General features: G+C 44.8%; 1 protein-coding gene across 1 annotated transcript in view; it reads left to right on the top strand.

Moving 5' to 3' along the window:
• The window catches only part of LOC139393293 (calcium channel, voltage-dependent, L type, alpha 1C subunit), a 511,196-nt gene that overhangs the window by 850 nt on the left and 495,323 nt on the right, over positions 1-15,023 (top strand). The gene's annotated exons all lie outside the window — the stretch shown is intronic.

Genomic DNA, 15,023 nt, shown 5'->3' with positions numbered 1-15,023 from the left:
AATCGTTTACAAACTTGTGGATCGATTCAGTTTTAATGCTTGGAGCATTCAAATCAAGCCCGTTTACAGGATGCAATGGAGGAAACGCACGGTCTGAGTGCGTGCACAAAATGATAGCCCACTGATGCGCATCGATATTTTCGATCACCTATCGATTCATTTATCATGGATCGATGCTCGCGTGTGAAACGTACAGGGCTAAAGTAGGTTACATGTAATTTGCATTCATGGGCAAGACATGGCACATGAACAGGTTAGTTTAGGCATTTATAATCTAATTAAAGTCACAGGCTATGCGCAGGGCCTCAATTGTCATCACACTAGAATCTATATTTTGGGATTTTGCGTTTAAAATCTCAAACAAGATACGGATAACGTGGGACATAATTACGTTGAATATGCATCAAGCAATAGCCTATAGGCCTATTCTGATCAAGGGTCTGTCTGTTGCATGCATGTTGCGCAGTAGGCTATTTGACTCTTCCCACGTTGAGCTGAGCATTACTAACTCACAACAGTGGCTAAATCACTAGTGTCCTTAGGCTATATGACGAAATAGCCTACAATGCAGTGATTTACTAGATCATTGTCTTAACAAACTACGGAGTAGGTTATAGTTGCCTTGTCCTTTATCGGTGCCACCGACACCGTGGCGTCAGCAGAGAGAGGAGGGGCGGGGGCCCATAGCAACAGAGAGAGAGAGAGAGAGAGAGTGCTCGAGCTGCGAGCAGCAGACGGTGGTCTCGTACATGGAATCCTGCCTAAGCTTGTGCCTCAGCATATGTGGCGCAGCAGTTGATTGGTTTGGTCTCAGAGTATAACTATTACATAGCCTACATATCATCTTGGTGTCAACCCCCTGACACTCGCTATTAATATTTGTTATCTGTCTCATAGTATTGGTCATAGCAGTCTACATTGCGTAACGCAGCATCACACATGGGGATTCCTCTGATAATATTTCTGCACCGATGGCTGGTTGTTGTTGACCTATACTATTATGTCAACTTTAGCAAACTCGTAACGAAATGTAGTTCAACTTTCCTCCTTGAATTGTAGCCTATAGGCTCTTTCATTCGCCATTAATTGTTGATTTGGTGCTCCGGGCATTGCGCAGCCTCGGGCGGCCTTTTCAGCACCATGGACAGGTTATCTTTGATAGGCCGCCCTGCCATGACCTCCGTATCTGGTGCCACGCTGAACATGCCTGGGAAATCAATGGTTCTTCTTCTCTAATAGCCTGTTGTTGAAATAACCAACCTATTATTGTTATTATCATCATATCCTGGTTTATTTGAATTTTCCGTCAGATGAGATCCACATCTATTCTCAGTTTTTTTTTTTACGCAATGAGCTCGAGCTTCCTTTTTTTCCAGAGGAAAAGTGGAGAAGGCTCCTCGCTGCTAAATTCTGATTTGGTCTCAAATGACACCATATTTTCTAGCGCACTATACATGGGATATGGTGCCGTCTGTCCTCTAACAGCTCTCAAGGGATTTCAGGTCACGGTGTGAACAACTGTTTGTTCGTTTTTTCCCGCTGTTTTGCTGTTCTCGACTATGATTTTAAGTAGGTAGATTTTACGACCTCAGCTTTTATTCTCCCATACATTTAGCACAACATCGTGTTACATAGTCCGGTCACGGCCAAGTTGTATTATTTTACGAAAGTAAACGAAAGGACATCAGGTTTTAAAAGATGTAGCTTTTAGACTAGGCTACTCTCGTCCCCGCGGTCTGATCTAGTCCTGCCTGTTGCCACACTACCTAGTGTGAGCGGCTCCAGCCCTCCTGCTAACCCAAGTGGCGTGGTTAGCCTTCGGGCTGGTGACCGCTTAATTCCGTTCAGTGTCCTTTCGTTTATTATTGATTACGGATTAGACTATATTCACTATACCATTTCATTCGGTCAGCAGAGTAATCATGAATGGACCACGCTTTGTAGGCCTATTGACGTTCTATTCAGTGCGACCTCAGTGACATATGTCTTTGCCGATAAGTTATAGCTAGCCTATAGCATAGCAGATCAGGAGATGACCCATTACAGCTAAATAGAACCGTTGTCAGAGATGCGAACCAGGCAGTTGTAAAAAAAAATATATATATTAGGCCAAACTCAGGAAGACTTCGAGTTCTGTTGATGTCAGACAGATAACATCACAGGCCTATACATATTTCCTCATTTTATTTATGCCTGAAATAAACTAGTGTGTGATGCGGTGAGGAAGATGTAGGCCAGTAGTGTAATGTACCAGTCAATCCTAATATAAACCTTATGTATCTTATTTGTGCATTAGAAGCGGAAGCTGGTTTGTTGTTATAGGAAGTACTGTCTCCACCTTTCTGTCCTCAGTGCTGATGTTGAACCTCTTAGGCCTACTGCCTCTGTGTGCAGGGTGGGTGTGTACGGGGTGGGTGTTTGTGTGTATGGTGTGTGTACGGTGTGTGTACAGTGTGTGTCTGTGTACGGTGTGTGTACAGTGTGTGTACAGTGTGTGTGTGTACACAGTGTGTGTACAGTGTGTGTGTGTACGGTGTGTGTACAGTGTGTGTACAGTGTGTGTGTGTACAGTGTGTGTACATTGTGTGTGTGTGTGTACAGTGTGTGTGTGTGTACAGTGTGTGTGTGTACGGTGTGTGTACAGTGTGTGTGTGTACAGTGTGTGTGTGTACGGTGTGTGTGTACAGTGTGTGTACAGTGTGTGTGCGTACGGTGTGTGTGTGTACGGTGTGTGTACAGTGTGTGTGTGTACGGTGTGTGTACAGTGTGTGTGTGTACGGTGTGTGTGTGTACGGTGTGTGTGTGTGTGTGTACAGTGTGTGTGTGTATGGTGTGTGTGTGTGTGTGTACAGTGTGTGTGTGTACGGTGTGTGTGTGTGTGTGTGTGTGTGTACAGTGTGTGTGTGTACGGTGTGTGTACAGTGTGTGTGTGTACAGTGTGTGTGTGTACAGTGTGTGTGTGTACAGTGTGTGTACAGTGTGTGTGTGTACGGTGTGTGTGTGTACGGTGTGTGTGTGTACAGTGTGTGTACAGTGTGTGTACTGTGTGTGTGTGTACGGTGTGTGTACAGTGTGTGTGCGTACGGTGTGTGTGTGTACGGTGTGTGTGTGTACGGTGTGTGTACAGTGTGTGTGTGTACAGTGTGTGTGTGTACGGTGTGTGTGTGTGTGTACAGTGTGTGTGTGTACGGTGTGTGTGTGTGTGTGTACAGTGTGTGTGTGTGTATGGTGTGTGTACAGTGTGTGTGTGTGTACAGTGTGTGTGTGTACAGTGTGTGTGTGTACGGTGTGTGTACAGTGTGTGTGTGTACGGTGTGTGTGTTTACGGTGTGTGTGTGTACGGTGTGTGTGTGTACAGTGTGTGTGGGTACGGTGTGTGTACAGTGTGTGTGTGTGTACGGTGTGTGTGTGTACGGTGTGTGTGTGTACGGTGTGTGTACAGTGTGTGTGTTGAAAATCAAATCAAATTGATGTATGTGTTTGTGTACCTCGTGGCTTCACCACTTTAGAAGCAGTGAACTATAGAGCTGTCTGTCATTACAGTACACTATGGTCCTACAGTAGTGAGAGCTGTCTGTCATTACAGTACACTATGGTCCTACAGTAGTGAGAGCTGTCTGTCATTACAGTACACTATGGTCCTACAGTAGTGAGAGCTGTCATTACAGTACACTATGGTCCTACAGTAGTGAGAGCTGTCTGTCATTACAGTACACTATGGTCCCAGTCAGTAGTGAGAGCTGTCTGTCATTACAGTACACTATGGTCCTACAGTAGTGAGAGCTGTCTGTCATTACAGTACACTATGGTCCTACAGTAGTGAGAGCTGTCTGTCATTACAGTACACTATGGTCCTACAGTAGTGAGAGCTGTCTGTCATTACAGTACACTATGGTCCTACAGTAGTGAGAGCTGTCTGTCATTACAGTACACTATGGTCCTAGTCAGTAGTGAGAGCTGTCTGTCATTACAGTACACTATGGTCCTACAGTAGTGAGAGCTGTCTGTCATTACAGTACACTATGGTCCCAGTCAGTAGTGAGAGCTGTCTGTCATTACAGTACACTATGGTCCTACAGTAGTGAGAGCTGTCTGTCATTACAGTACACTATGGTCCTACAGTAGTGAGAGCTGTCTGTCATTACAGTACACTATGGTCCTACAGTAGTGAGAGCTGTCTGTCATTACAGTACACTATGGTCCTACAGTAGTGAGAGCTGTCTGTCATTACAGTACACTATGGTCCCAGTCAGTAGTGAGAGCTGTCTGTCATTACAGTACACTATGGTCCCAGTCAGTAGTGAGAGCTGTCTGTCATTACAGTACACTATGGTCCTACAGCAGTGAGAGCTGTCTGTCATTACAGTACACTATGGTCCTACAGAGGTGAGAGCTGTCTGTCATTACAGTACACTATGGTCCTACAGTAGTGAGAGCTGTCTGTCATTACAGCACATTATGGTCCCAGTCAGTAGTGAGAGCTGTCTGTCATTACAGTACACTATGGTCCCAGTCAGTAGTGAGAGCTGTCTGTCATTACAGCACATTATGGTCCCAGTCAGTAGTGAGAGCTGTGTGTCATTACAGCACATTATGGTCCCAGTCAGTAGTGAGAGCTGTCTGTCATTACAGTACACTATGGTCCTACAGTAGTGAGAGCTGTCTGTCATTACAGTACACTATGGTCCTACAGTAGTGAGAGCTGTCTGTCATTACAGTACACTATGGTCCCAGTCAGTAGTGAGAGCTGTCTGTCATTACAGCACATTATGGTCCCAGTCAGTAGTGAGAGCTGTCTGTCATTACAGTATACTATAGTCCTACAGTAGTGAGAGCTGTCTGTCATTACAGTACACTATGGTCCCAGTCAGTAGTGAGAGCTGTCTGTCATTACAGTACACTATGGTCCTACAGTAGTGAGAGCAGTCTGTCATTACAGTTCACTATGGTCCCAGTCAGTAGTGAGAGCTGTCTGTCATTACAGTACACTATGGTCCTACAGTAGTGAGAGCTGTCTGTCATTACAGTACACTATGGTCCTACAGTAGTGAGAGCTGTCTGTCATTACAGTACACTATGGTCCTACAGTAGTGAGAGCTGTCTGTCATTACAGTACACTATGGTCCTAGTCAGTAGTGAGAGCTGTCTGTCATTACAGTACACTATGGTCCCAGTCAGTAGTGAGAGCTGTCTGTCATTACAGTACACTATGGTCCTACAGTAGTGAGAGCTGTCTGTCATTACAGTACACTATGGTCCTACAGTAGTGAGAGCTGTCTGTCATTACAGTACACTATGGTCCCAGTCAGTAGTGAGAGTTGTCTGTAATTACAGTACACTATGGTCCCAGTCAGTAGTGAGAGATGTCTGTCATTACAGTACACTATGGTCCTACAATAGTGAGAGCTGTCTGTCATTACAGCACATTATGGTCCCAGTCAGTAGTGAGAGCTGTCTGTCATTACAGTACACTATGGTCCCAGTCAGTAGTGAGAGCTGTCTGTCATTACAGTACACTATGGTCCCAGTCAGTAGTGAGAGCTGTCTGTCATTACAGTACACTATGGTCCTACAGTAGTGAGAGCTGTCTGTCATTACAGTACACTATGGTCCTACAGTAGTGAGAGCTGTCTGTCATTACAGTACACTATGGTCCCAGTCAGTAGTGAGAGTTGTCTGTAATTACAGTACACTATGGTCCCAGTCAGTAGTGAGAGCTGTCTGTCATTACAGTACACTATGGTCCTACAATAGTGAGAGCTGTCTGTCATTACAGCACATTATGGTCCCAGTCAGTAGTGAGAGCTGTCTGTCATTACAGTACACTATGGTCCCAGTCAGTAGTGAGAGCTGTCTGTCATTACAGTACACTATGGTCCCAGTCAGTAGTGAGAGCTGTCTGTCATTACAGCACACTATGGTCCTACAGTAGTGAGAGCTGTCTGTCATTACAGTACACTATGGTCCCAGTCAGTAGTGAGAGCTGTCTGTCATTACAGTACACTATGGTCCTACAGTAGTGAGAGCTGTCTGTCATTACAGTACACTATGGTCCCAGTCAGTAGTGAGAGCTGTCTGTCATTACAGTACACTATGGTCCCAGTCAGTAGTGAGAGCTGTCTGTCATTACAGTACACTATGGTCCCAGTCAGTAGTGAGAGCTGTCATTACAGTACACTATGGTCCTACAGTAGAGAGAGCTGTCTGTCATTACAGTACACTATGGTCCTACAGTAGTGAGAGCTGTCTGTCATTACAGTACACTATGGTCCCAGTCAGTAGTGAGAGCTGTCTGTCATTACAGTACACTATGGTCCTACAGTAGTGAGAGCTGTCTGTCATTACAGCACATTATGGTCCCAGTCAGCCTATGTAATCAGAGACCCACCATTTTCCCCACAAGCTACCTGCCAGACTCTCTCTCACACAGACACATGTTCCTCTATTCTCGTGGGGCCCTCAAATAAATTCCCATTAAAAATCCTATTTTCCCTAACCCATAACCCTAACCCTAACCCATAACCCTAACCTTAACCCGTAACCCAAACATTAAACCTTGACCTAACTCCTTACACTAACGCTAAACCTAACCACTAACCCCTTACCCTAACCCTAATTATAATCCTGAATATAACCCTGAACCTAACCACTAACCCCTTACCCTAACCCTAATTATAATCCTGAATATAACCCTGAACCTAACCACTAACCCCTTACCCTTACCCTAACCCTAATTATAAACCTAACCACTAACCCCTTACCCTAACCCTAAACCTTTACCCTAACCATAACCCTAAACCTGGTGCAATCAATTACCTTCAGAAGTCACATAATTAGTTAAAGTTAAGTCCACCTGTCCACATATCTGGGCTTTATGGAAGAGAGACAGAAAAAAATAAAAAAAGAAGCAAACACGTTTGGTGTTCGCCGAAAGGCATGTGGGAGACTCCCCAAACATATGGAAAATATGGTCAGATAAGACTAAAATTGAGCTTTTAGGCTATCTAGGAAAACGCTATGGCTGGAGCAAACCCAACACCTCTCATCACCCCGAGGACACCATCCCCACAGTGAGCATGGGGGTGTCAGTATCATGCTGTGGGGATGTTTTTCATTGGCATGGACTGGGAAACTGGTCAGAATTGAATAAATGATGGCTGGCTCTAAATACAGGGAAATTCTTGAGGGAAACCTGTCAGTCTTCCAGAGATTTGAGACTGGGATGGAGGTTCACCTTCCAGCAGGACAATGACAAACTGCTAAAGCAACACTTGAGTGGTTTAAGGGGAACCATTTAAATGTCTTGGAATGGCCTAGTCAAATCCCAGAACTCAATCCAATTGAGAATCTGTGGTATGACCTAAAGATTGCTGTACATCAGTGGAACCCATCCAACTTGAAGGAGCTGGAGCAGTTTTGCCTTGAAGAATGGGCAAAAATCCCAGTGGCTAGATGTGCCATGCTTATAGAGACATACCCCAAGAGACTTGCAGCTGTAATTGCTGCAGAAGGTGGTTCTACAAAGTATTGACTTTGGGGGGTGAATAGTTATGCACACTCAAGTTTTCTGTTTTTTTTGTCTTATTTATTGTTTGTTTCACAATTAAAAACATTTTGCATCTTCAAAGTGGTCGGCATGTTGTGTAAATCAAATTATACAAACTTCCAAAAATATATATTTTAATTCCAGGCTGCAAGGCAACAAAATAGGATAAATGCCAAGGGGGGTGAATACTTTCGCAAGCCACTGTACCTGCCAGACTCATATCCTATACATTATCGTTTGTTATTGGTGTTAATGTATTTCTGATGGGTCTCTGACTGGACCAGCTCCAACACACCATGGGGGTCTCTGAGTGACTGGACCAGCTCCAACACACCATGGGGGGTCTCTGAGTGACTGGACCAGCTCCAACACACCATGGGGGGTCTCTGAGTGACTGGACCAGCTCCAACACACCATGGGGGTCTCTGACTGGACCAGCTCCAACACACCATGGGGGTCTCTGACTGGACCAGCTCCAACACACCATGGGGTCTCTGACTGGACCAGCTCGAACACACCATGGGGTCTCTGACTGGACCAGCTCCAACACACCATGGGGTCTCTGACTGGACCAGCTCCATTACACCATGGGGGTCTCTGAGTGACTGGACCAGCTCGAACACACCATGGGGGTCTCTGAGTGACTGGACCAGCTCTAACACAGCGTGGGAGTCTCTGAGTTACTGGACCAGCTCTAACACACCATGGGGGTCTCTGAGTGACTGGACCAGCTCCAACACACCATGGGGGTCTCTGACTGGACCAGCTCCAACATACCATGGGGGGTCTCTGACTGGAGCAGCACCAACACACCGTGGGGGTCTCAAATGTCACCCTATTCCCTACATACTGCGGCCCAACTGGTACCCAATATAGTGAATAGGGCTCTGGTCTATATGGGGAATAGGGGCCTGGTCTAAAGAAGTGCACTATATAGGGAATAAGATGATATTTGGGCTGCAGCCCATCTCACCATCCGACTGGGTTCAGCATCCCAAGAGGATGGGGTTGTATTCTAGAAGATAGTCTGGTTGTAATGGGTCTAATCTAGAAGATAGTCTGGTTGTAATGGGTCTATTCTAGAAGATAGTCTGGTTGTAATGGGTCTATTCTAGAAGATAGTCTGGTTGTAATGGGTCTATTCTAGAAGATAGTCTGGTTGTAATGGGTCTATTCTAGAAGATAGTCTGGTTGTAATGGGTCTATTCTAGAAGATAGTCTGGTTGTAATGGGTCTATTCTGGTCTGGTTGTAATGGGTCTATTCTAGAAGATAGTCTGGTTGTAATTGGTCTATTCTAGAAGATAGTCTGGTTGTAATGGGTCTAATCTGGTCTGGTTGTAATGGGTCTATTCTAGAAGATAGTCTGGTTGTAATGGGTCTATTCTAGAAGATAGTCTGGTTGTAATGGGTCTGTTCTAGAAGATAGTCTGGTTGTAATGGGTCTATTCTAGAAGATAGTCTGGTTGTAATGGGTCTATTCTAGAAGATAGTCTGGTTGTAATGGGTCTATTCTAGAAGATAGTCTGGTTGTAATGGGTCTATTCCAGGTCTGGTGTAATGGGTCTATTCTAGAAGATAGTCTGGTTGTAATGGGTCTATTCTAGAAGATAGTCTGGTTGTAATGGGTCTATTCCAGGTCTGGTGTAATGGGTCTATTCTAGAAGATATTCTGGTTGTAATGGGTCTATTCTAGAAGATAGTCTGGTTGTAATGGGTCTATTCTAGAAGATAATCTGGTTGTAATGGGTCTATTCTAGAAAATAGTCTGGTTGTAATGGTCTGGTTGTAATTCCAGGTCTGGTGTAATGGGTCTATTCCAGGTCTGGTGTAATGGGTCTTTTCCAGGTCTGGTTGTAATGGGTCTATTCTAGAAGATAGTCTGGTTGTAATGGGTCTATTCTAGAAGATAATCTCTTTGTAATGGGTCTATTCTAGAAGATAGTCTGGTGTAATCCCACTCTCTCCCTAATCAGGCCCTAGGGATGGGGGAAAGTGGGACCCTAATCAGGCCCTAGGGATGGGGGAGAGAGTGGGACCCTAATCAGGCCCTAGGGATGGGGGAGAAGTGGGACCCTAATCAGGCCCTAGAGATGGGGGGAGAAGTGGGACCCTAATCATGCCCTAGGGATGGGGGAAAGTGGGGCCCTAATCAGGCCTTAGGGATGGGAGAAAGTGGAACTCTAATCAGGCCCCAGGGATGGGGGAAAGTGGGGCCCTAATCAGGCCCTAGGGATGGGGGAAAGTGGAACTCTAATCAGGCCCCAGGGATGGGGGAAAGTGGGGCCCTAATTAGGTTCCCTATACACAACATCATGATAATAGTAGTAGTCTTATATTGTTAAATGTCTAATGTAAGCCTCAACATATTTCGCTCTTGACAAACAACAGGAAGTAAGTTCAAATGAACGTGTTTGTGTATAAGTACATAAAGAATAAATCCTTCCGTCAACGACAAGGTATTTATTAGGGGAGAAGCAGTCTGTTTGTTAATTAATTGCCATTGGGTTGGGCTACGTGGGACTACTACCAAGTCACTTATCATTCAGTGTAGAACCAGAGAACAAAACACTACTACATCTGAACTGGGAACTGGGCCCATAATGCATCACTTCACTTTGTTCTGCTGGAAACCTAGACGTGGAGCTCAAAGGGTGGCAGGCAGGAGAATGGAGACCACAAAACAACAGCTATCTGTTTTCTTCTTCTCTCTCTCTCTCTGTCTGTCTGTCTGTCTGTCTGTCTGTCTGTCTGTCTGTCTGTCTGTCTGTCTATCTCTCTCTCTCTCTCTCCCTCTCTCTCTCTCTGTCTGTCTGTCTGTCTGTCTGTCTGTCTGTCTGTCTGTCTGTCTGTCTGTCTGTCTGTCTGTCTCTCTCTCCTCTCTCTCTCTCTCTCTCCCTCTCTCCTTCTCTCTCTCTCTCTCTCTCTCAATTCAATTGACTTTATTGACATGGCAAGTTCATTATTACTTACATTGTCAAAGTATACATATCGAAAAATAAAAATATCTATTTATATATAAAAAAAAAATATATATATATATATATATATAAATAAATATAAGCAATAATAATAGTAGTAGTGGACATGTGATTACCATTAACAACAATATTAATGAGAACAACAATACATTAAAGCAGTGCTAGTGGACCAGTGTCAACTTGACTGAGAAGACACATGACCTGGTAGTGGACCAGTGTCAACATGACTGAGAAGACACATGACCTGGTAGTGGACCAGTGTCAACATGACTGAGAAGACACATGACCTGGTAGTGGACCAGTGTCAACATGACTGAGAAGACACATGACCTGGTAGTGGACCAGTGTCAACATGACTGAGAAGACACATGACCTGGTAGTGGACCAGTGTCAACTTGACTGAGAAGACACATGACCTGGTAGTGGACCAGTGTCAACTTGACTGAGAAGACACATGACCTGGTAGTGGACCAGTGTCAACTTGACTGAGAAGACACATGACCTGGTAGTGGACCAGTGTCAACATGACTGAGAAGACACATGACCTGGTAGTGGACCAGTGTCAACTTGACTGAGAAGACACATGACCTGGTAGTGGACCAGTGTCAACATGACTGAGAAGACACATGACCTGGTAGTGGACCAGTGTCAACTTGACTGAGAAGACACATGACCTGGTATGAAAGACAAAACAAAACCAGATGGGAAATATTATCAACATTACTTTGCACTTTTCACTGGCTGTCCCTCAGGTTGTGGCAGGAGGACACATATTTGGCTGCCAAAACTGCACATTTTGGCTTTTCACCCAATAACTATTTGATTTTTTCTTCATCTTTTATAGTTTCAAATTCTTTGTATTGAATTATAATTTGGGAAAGAAATATTCTCTTAGGTCTGAGTATTTGTCACAGTCGCTCTCTGTCTGTCTCTCTCTCTCTCTGTCTCTCTCTCTCTCTCTCTCTCTCTCTCTCTCTGTCTCTCTCTCTCTCTCTCTCTCTCTCTCTCTGTCTCTGTCTCTCTCTCTCTGTCTCTCCCTCTCTGTCTCTCTCTCTCTCTCTCTGTCTCTCTGTCTCTCTGTCTCTCTGTCTCTCTCTCTGTCTCTCTTTCTCTCTCTCTCTGTCTCTCTGTCTCTCTGTCTCTCTGTCTCTCTCTCTCTCTCTCTCTCTCTGTCTCTCTGTCTCTCTCTCTGTCTCTCTCTCTCTGTCTCTCTGTCTCTCTCTCTGTCTCTCTGTCTCTCCCTCTCTCTCTCTCTCTCTCTCTCTCTCTGTCTCTCTGTCTCTCTGTCTCTCTCTCTGTCTCTCTGTCTCTCTGTCTCTCTGTCTCTCTCTCTCTCTCTCTCTCTCTCTCTGTCTCTCTGTCTCTCTCTCTGTCTCTCTCTCTCTGTCTCTCTGTCTCTCTCTCTGTCTCTCTGTCTCTCTCTCTGTCTCTCTTTCTCTCTCTCTCTGTCTCTCTGTCTCTCTGTCTCTCTCTCTCTCTCTCTCTCTCTGTCTCTCTTTCTCTCTCTCTGTCTCTCTCTATATATATACATATTTCTACTGCACTTGTCCCCTTTTCTCAGAATATAGGTCAGCAGCTCGGAGAGTGCACTTCAGGCTCCTTACGGCTCTGATAGCAGTGTGTATGACCATGTTATAGGTTACTGTCAGTATGTAGTTCTACTCCACCTGCTCTTCATAGTTCCACTACATCCTGTCTGATGTGTTCTACAGGGTTGATGTCAGTGATGTGTTATAATAACCTCGCCATCCTCTCCCGTGTTACATCCTGTCTGATGTGTTACATCCTGTCTGATGTGTTACATCCTGTCTGATGTGTTACATCCTGTCTGATGTGTTCTACAGGGTTGATGTCAGTGATGTGTTATAATAACCTCTCCATCCTCTCCTGTGTTACACCCTGTCTGATGTGTTACATCCTGTCTGATGTCTCAGGACCAGCGGGGTCTTCCTGCATGATGTCTGTCACTGGTCTGTCCATCCTCTCCTGTGTTACATCCTGATGTCTGTCACTGGTCTGTCCATCCTCTCCTGTATTACATCCTGATGTCTGTCACTGGTTTGTCCATCCTCTCCTTTATTACATCCTGATGTCTGTCACTGGTCTGTCCATCCTCTCCTGTGTTACATCCTGATGTCTGTCACTGGTCTGTCCATCCTCTCCTGTGTTACATCCTGATGTCTGTCACTGGTCTGTCCATCCTCTCCTGTATTACATCCTGATGTCTGTCACTGGTCTGTCCATCCTCTCCTGTGTTACATCCTGATGTCTGTCACTGGTCTGTCCATCCTCTCCTGTGTTACATCCTGATGTCTGTCACTGGTCTGTCCATCCTCTCCTGTGTTACATCCTGATGTCTGTCACTGGTCTGTCCACCCTCTCCTGTATTACATCCTGATGTATGTCACTGGTCTGTCCATCCTCTCCTGTGTTACATCCTGATGTCTGTCACTGATCTGTCCATCGCTGGTTTACATCTCTGTTGTGTTGTGTTGTGTTGTAACACTGGTTTACATCTCTGTTGTGTTGTGTGTGACGCTGGTTTACATCTCTGTGTTGTTTCTCTCTGCGTCGGCCCCCCGACACCAACTTCTGAAGGATGGAGAGAGAGATATCATTTCAACATAGCCAACATAGCATTGTAGACACTTGGTTTCTCAGGCGTGTGTGTGTGTGTGCGTGTGTGTGTGTGTGTGTGTGTGTGTGCCGTCGTTGTCTAGAATAAAGTATGTTGCAGTGAGCAGAAAGGCGGCTGCAGTGACATCATCAACAACAGACAGGGAGGGAGTAGGATGTAGTGACATCATCAACAACAGACAGGGAGGGAGAAGGATGCAGTGACATCATCAACAACAGACAGGGAGGGAGAAGGATGCAGTGACATCATCAACAAGAGACAGGGAGGGAGAAGGATGCAGTGACATCATCAACAACAGACAGGGAGGGAGAAGGATGCAGGGAACACATCATTAACAACAGACAGGGCGGGAGAAGGATGCAGGGAACACATCATTAACAACAACAGACAGGGAGGGAGAAGGATGCAGGGAGAGCGAGCTAGATGGCGAACAGGTGTGCGTCTCAAATTGTACCCTATTCCCTACGTAGTGCACTACTTTTTTGGCGAGGCCTCATAGGGCCTATAGGGAATAGGGTGCCATTTGGGTTGCAGACTAGGACTGTCTGCATTCAGAGAAGGACGGATCCTCCTGAGTAACAAATGCAGGACATCCTCTACATACAACGTTGCCCCAGACGTATAGCAGAGTAGATAGATACAGACATTAGATTACGTTGCCCCATTCGTATAGCAGAGTAGATAGATACAGACATTAGATTACGTTGCCCCATTCGTATAGCAGAGTAGATAGATACAGACATTAGATTACGTTGCCCCATTCGTATAGCAGAGTAGATAGATACACACATTAGATTACGTTGCCCCATTCGTATAGCAGAGTAGATAGATACACCCATTAGATTACGTTGCCCCATTCGTATAGCAGAGTAGATAGATACACCCATTAGATTACGTTGCCTAATTCGTATAGCAGAGTAGATAGATACACCCATTAGATTACGTTGCCCCATTCGTATAGCAGAGTAGATAGATACAGACATTAGATTACGTTGCCCCATTCGTATAGCAGAGTAGATAGATACACACATTAGATTACTTTGCCCCATTCGTATAGCAGAGTAGATAGATACACCCATTAGATTAAGTTGCCCCATTCGTATAGCAGAGTAGATAGATACAGACATTAGATTACGTTGCCCCAGACGTATAGCAGAGTAGATAGATACACACATTAGATTACGTTGCCCCATTCGTATAGCAGAGTAGATAGATACACACATTAGATTACGTTGCCCCATTCGTATAGCAGAGTAGATAGATACACACATTAGATTACGTTGCCCCATTCGTATAGCAGAGTAGATAGATACACACATTAGATTACGTTGCCCCAGACGTATAGCAGAGTAGATAGATACAGACATTAGATTACGTTGCCCCATTCGTATAGCAGAGTAGATAGATACAGACATTAGATTACGTTGCCCCAGACGTATAGCAGAGTAGATAGATACACACATTAGATTACGTTGCCCCATTCGTATAGCAGAGTAGATAGATACACACATTAGATTACGTTGCCCCATTCGTATAGCAGAGTAGATAGATACACACATTAGATTACGTTGCCCCATTCGTATAGCAGAGTAGATAGATACACACATTAGATTACGTTGCCCCATTCGTATAGCAGAGTAGATAGATACACACATTAGATTACGTTGCCCCATTCGTATAGCAGAGTAGATAGATACACACATTAGATTACGTTGCCCCAGACGTATAGCAGAGTAGATAGATACAGACATTAGATTACGTTGCCCCATTCGTATAGCAGAGTAGATAGATACAGACATTAGATTACGTTGCCCCAGACGTATAGCAGAGTAGATAGATACACACATTAGATTACGTTG

This window comes from Oncorhynchus clarkii, chromosome 33, assembly GCF_045791955.1.
Source record: "Oncorhynchus clarkii lewisi isolate Uvic-CL-2024 chromosome 33, UVic_Ocla_1.0, whole genome shotgun sequence".
NCBI lineage: Eukaryota > Metazoa > Chordata > Actinopteri > Salmoniformes > Salmonidae > Oncorhynchus > Oncorhynchus clarkii.
The sequence above is the reverse complement of the archived record's forward strand: the minus strand, read 5'-3'. Positions and strand labels throughout refer to the sequence as shown.